This window comes from Lycium ferocissimum, chromosome 10, assembly GCF_029784015.1.
Source record: "Lycium ferocissimum isolate CSIRO_LF1 chromosome 10, AGI_CSIRO_Lferr_CH_V1, whole genome shotgun sequence".
Taxonomy (NCBI): Eukaryota; Viridiplantae; Streptophyta; class Magnoliopsida; order Solanales; family Solanaceae; genus Lycium; species Lycium ferocissimum.
The window spans coordinates 16,858,433-16,864,432 of NC_081351.1; positions in this window are offsets into that span (position 1 = coordinate 16,858,433).

Sequence of the window (6,000 nt, forward strand, 5' to 3'; positions counted from 1 at the left end):
CAAATAGGAATCACCAAAATGTCATACACTACTTTATCCCGGGTCAAAACGGGGTGTGACAGGGTTGGAAACGAAGTGCTTGAGGTTATTTCAGACAATTTACAACACACTAAGCGAAATTTTCTAGAGTCGAGTTTAGAATATAAACGAAAGTTGAAACAACTTAACTGAGTTAGTTTCAATTAAAGGGTAATTTTGGATTTTTCAACCATGTCTGCTAGAAATGGAGCAAAACTAGCGTTATTTGTCGGGATCAGTAAGGATCGAGCAGTTGAAAATCGATCAGTGTTGAGTTAGGCGAATTCTTGCAAATCAACGACGAACCTATTTCCGTCGCTGTCAACTCCCCTAATCATTTTCAGCGATTCTTCTTCCATTACAATGTTTCCTAGGCTGGCCATGATGAAACTGTTAGTAATCTGTGTTCAGAAACTTAGAAACAGAAAACCAGAAACAGAAAAACCAGAAACTATGAAAAACTGGAAAAAATACTTAAACTAGAAAATATCCGAGACTACAAAATTCACTGTGTGTCCTTAAGGAATTTAATTCCCTCACTGTACTCGAGGTTATGGATTACTTCCTCCCGGGATAAAATGGCTATACCTATCGCAGATGTAGCGGTACCTCAAACGTCTATGACTTCATCGAACTCAAATTGGGCAACAAATCACACACAGACTCGATAGTTTTTATTTCAGAAACGAATGCAGAATGCGAAAAAATTTCAGTGCTGAAAAAATGAGGCATTGCCTCAGTTTATATAGCCTCGAAAATACCTGTTCAGAATAGGTTGGTGACTGTTCGGAAAGGCCTTGCCTTTTCCGAAAAAATAAGAACGTTGGGAGTTTATTTTTATTCCGCAAAATTTAATTATTAATTAATATTTTCGGCGGAAATGGAAAAAAATAATATCAGAAAATGAAAATTGAATTTAAATAAATTTGGTCTAAAAAGATTATCAATCAATCAGATCACCAAATTCAAATCCAAAGCCGAAGACGAGCCAAGCGACGATGATGGCGCGAGGGGAGTCCCTCTTCTCAACCCTTTAAAGAGCTAGAAGAAGTGTTTTCTAATATAAGCACATAACTTTCCCTTTCTACCACAAATGCTGTACAAAGCTCCTTTCCAAAGGAACTTTGCTTTAAACTTCATTTTCCTTCCATTGTCTTTTCCCTCCATTTCTCATTCACACTAACTTAGCTAACTTTAATCATTAACTAGCTTTAACAATCCCCCATATGAATGGGGAATGTCTATATGATGAAAAATATGCATGAAGACAAAAAAAAAAAAAAAAGCGTGTGATTCGTAAGCAAGGACTAATCGTATCTGGACAAGTAGATTTCTCTTTGAACTTTCCGTAGTGAACATCTGTAGAGCTATGAACTCAGACTCCATTGTAGAGCGGCGATACATATCTGTTTGGATGACTTTTAAGACACTGTTCCTCCACTAATGGTAAAAATGTATCCACTTGTGGATTTTGTTTCAGTTGATCCGGTGATCCAATTTGCATCACTGTATCCTTCATAATTGTAGGATACCAGTAATAATGCAAAGCAAAGTTTTGAGTATTTTTTAAATACCCCAAAACTCGTTTCATTGCCAGCCAATGATTTTAGTTGGGATTACTAGTGTAGCGACTTAGTTTACTTATAGCACACGCAATATCAGGTCGCGTACAATTCATGATATACATCAAACTTTCAAACACTCTAGCATAATCCAATTGGAATGACTTTCACCTTTATTCGTAGCAAGAGCAAGGTTCACATCAATTGGTGTCTTTGCAACTTTAAAGTCCAAATACTTGAACTTTTCAAGTATCTTTTCAATGTAATGAGATTGAGACAGTGCTAGACCTTGAGGAGTATTAGGGATTTTAATTCCCAAAATTAGATCGGCAGCTCCTATGTCTTTCATATCAAACTTACTAGCAAACATGTGCTTAGTAGCATTTATGTTAGTAATGTCGTTACTCATTATTAACATATCATCCACGTACAAACAAACAATGACGACGTGGTTCGGAGTGTTCTTAATGTAGACACATTTATCACACTCACTTATCTTGAATCCATTTGACAACATCGTATGGTCAAATTTTGCATGCCACTGTTTGGGTGCTTGTTTTAGTCCGTAAAGAGAATTAACAAGTCGACACGCCTTCTTATCTTTCCCAGGAATTACAAACCCTTCGGGTTGCTCCATGTAAAGTTCTTCTTTCAAATCTTCATTTAAGAAGGTTGTTTTCACATCCATTTGATGGATTTCAAGGCCGTACATGGTGGCTAACGCTACTAACACCCGAATAGATGTAATCCTCGTTACCGGTGAGTATGTATCAAAGTAATCAAGACCTTCTCGTTGTCTAAACCCTTTAACAACTAGTCATGCCTTATATTTATCAATTGTGCCATGAGCTCTCATTTTCCGTTTGAAAATCCATTTGGAACCTAAACGTTTGTTCCCTCAAAGAAGATCAACCAATTCCCAAGTATGGTTGTTCAATATGGATTCTATCTCACTATTGATTGCCTCTTTCCCAAATTGAGCTTCTGATGAAGTCATGGCTCTGTTGAAAGTTCGAGGCTCATTTTTTGACAAAAATGTTAGAAAATTTGGTCCAAAGAAAGTAGATGTCCTTTGACGTTTGCTACGTCGTGAATTTTCCTCATCAGGAACATTTTCCTTTGTTTCTTCCCGAGGTCATTTAGATTCTTTGCCAGACGACTCACATTTCCTTTTATACGGATATATGTTTTCAAAGAAATCAGCATTATCTTATTCAATTACCGTATTCACCTGAATGTCCAGATTTTCTGATTTGTGAACCAGAAATCGATATGTCTTACTATTTGTGGCATATCCTATGAAAACACAATCAACGATTTTAGGTTCTATTTTTACTCTTTTGGGTTTAGGAATTTGCACCTTAGCCAAACACCCCCACACTTTGAAGTATTTCAAATTGGGCTTCCTTCCTTTCCACTTTTCGCATGGAATAAATTGTGTTTTGCTATGGGGCACTTGATTGAGTATTCGGCTAGCTGTTAGGATAGCTTCCCCCACAAGTTCTGGGGTAAACCAGAACTTATTAACAGGTCATTCATCATCTCTTTTAGTGTTTTATTTTTGCTTTCCGCAATTTCGTTGGATTGTGGCGAGTAAGGGGCAGTTGTTTGATGAATAATGCCATATTCCAAACATATTTATTCAAAAGGAGATTCATATTCGCCGCCTCTATCACTCCTTATCATTTTAATCTTTTTGTTAAGTTGAGTCCCGCCGTATGAAAGCAGTATTCTAACCACTGAGTTAAGTAGGTCGTGTATATGCTATGTCACAATGAGTGACATTAGCTCACTGAACTTAGTTTAAAATTGTAAAATGTGTGGCCAATTGACAAACTTTAAACATAAGTGAGATGTTCAATAGGAATATATAAATGAAAAATTCGAAGTTTAAGGGGCACATATGTATTCAGCCTATATGTTTATACTAGTTCGGACTCATGTATATTATTCACCATGGATTTTAGCATGTATTTAATAACGCTTATAATTAACCAGTCCATCACAAAATCCCCCCCCCCCCCCCATTGATTACTTCAAATAAACACACACACGTACTGACAAAACACAAGGCTAAATCCATTGAACAAATCAGACACCAGAGAGTCGGGCACTTGATGCATCCACCATCTCAATATTATAAAAGGACAGTAAACTGGATAATGCAAATACCCCCATAGCCACTGCTACTGAAAAAACCGCGATTTTGCGAAAATACAAGGCTATTTTTGGCTGCTTTTCCTTCATGGATTCCGACGCCATCGACCCTGAGAATGCAAATAGTAGTGACAACATAAATGCTTGAAACAAAACAGGCTTTCTTGTGAATATTACCGTTGGTACTATGTTCCCATCTATTCTCTCGGATGGAAGTTGCAAAAGTAAAAGAACCGTAAGAAATGCAATCCTGAATAGTGCATCTTGAGTGTTTGTGCTTGTGGGAAATGTATCTTTGTTGGCATTAAAAGGTTGTTTTCTGGAATCATCAGTTGTTACGTTCATCGTGTTGAATGTCCTGTGAAGAAGTTTTTGTTGGAAATTGGTGTATTACTTCTATGAGTATACATCTAATATATTGGAAACCAAGAACGCGTAAGAACAAAAGAGTGGAAAACTGGATATGCCCAGGAAAAGAGTAGGGCGTTTCTTGGTTGTTTCGCTGTCAACATCACAAAAGAGACTAAATGCTTGGAAATTTCCACGAAATGATTCCCAATAGAAAATTTACTTTTTCCTATACTTTTTCCTTTTAGCAATAATTTAATTTTAAATTTCTCGTTGATCCATAATGAAATAATTTATATCCACAAAAATATTTATAATTTACTCTTTTTGTTCACTTTTACTTGTCCAAAGATTCTAAAAATAGATTTTCACTTTTACTTGTCACTTTTAGCATATCAAGAGAAGACACTTTATTTTTTTTCTGTTTTACTCATCGTATTAATTACTCACTTCAAATTATTTTTTAAATGCAATAAAAATATGCATCAATTAATATGGGTACATTGGTAAATTATGTACTCCATCTATCATTTCTTAAACAACGTGAAAAATCCAAAGTGAACAAGCAACAGTGAACGGAGGAAGTATTTTAGATTACAAGTTTCAAATGTCTTCATTTAATTTTTAAATTTTGTGTCTAATCAAAAACCTTCACATCAATCGGAACGGATGAAGTAGTTCTATTGGCAAATATACTTACGTGTAAATCGAACTATTTTAACATTATGTGAAAATTCTGAAAGATACGTGTTTTGCATTCATTAGTTTGTTGTAAATATTGAAAGCATATAAGTTTTCTATTTATGTTCCAATTCATGTTTTAAGCACGCGTATAAGTTGGTATTCCAGTTTGTGGTTGTTGGGTTAGAAACGAAGTGCGAAATTTTCTAGATTTAGGTTTGGTGCAAACGCGATCATGATGAACAATTGACCAATCAGAGGGGACTTTTTGTTTTCTGCTATTGCGATACTCTAAACCTCCAAAGCTAAGGTTAAATTGGAGTTTGGAAAACAATACCCTCTTCGCATTTTAAATGGGACAATAAATCCTTTGGATCTTAAATCAATAGATAGAAATGAGTTGAATTGTTTCATATATTTTTAAAATGTCAAAAACAACCCTCAGTACTCGGTAGTATAAATTGTGACATAATTTCCAGTAATTAAAATATTTAAGTAATGGTAATTTATATTAAATTTATACATTTTTTTTTCTTTTGGTTTTAAAACATATATGTATTTTATGTAGAGCTCAAATTTTAAAAATGTCTTGATATATCTCGTTATTTATATTATTATCAGTATTTAAATTTTACTATAATAACTAAATTTTTGTAAAGCATTTTTCTATTTTCATATTATACTTACATACTCAAAGTCTAATTATTTTGTATGCTATTTAGTGGTAATACTTTGATTAAAAAACTATAATCTATAATATAAATATAGTTAATAACTAATATGATACTTGAATTTCTATAAAATTACCTGAAAATGTTAACTCAAAAAGGTTTTTATTTCATAATACAAGAGATGACCAGCTATTATTTTATAAGCTCAAATTTTTAGGATTGTTAAAAAAAATTACACATTTATATACAATATTGATGAATATTATTTTGATAATTTTTCATTCTTGATCTGCAAGACGTACAAAAGTCTATCATAAATTGATAGTTATTTTTTATATGATTTTTTTTTTTTGGAAATTATTACGTTTATGATATGTAAGAATGATATGGAAATCGAATAAGAGGTACAAAATTTAATTTTTATACAATGTTATTGCTTAAATTTTAGGCATTTAAAGGAGTACATGTTATAGTTCATATTAATTGAAGGTCGTTTTTGACATTTTAAAAGTATATGAAATAAGTAAACTCATTTCTAGCCATTGATTAAAATCAAGAGGGTT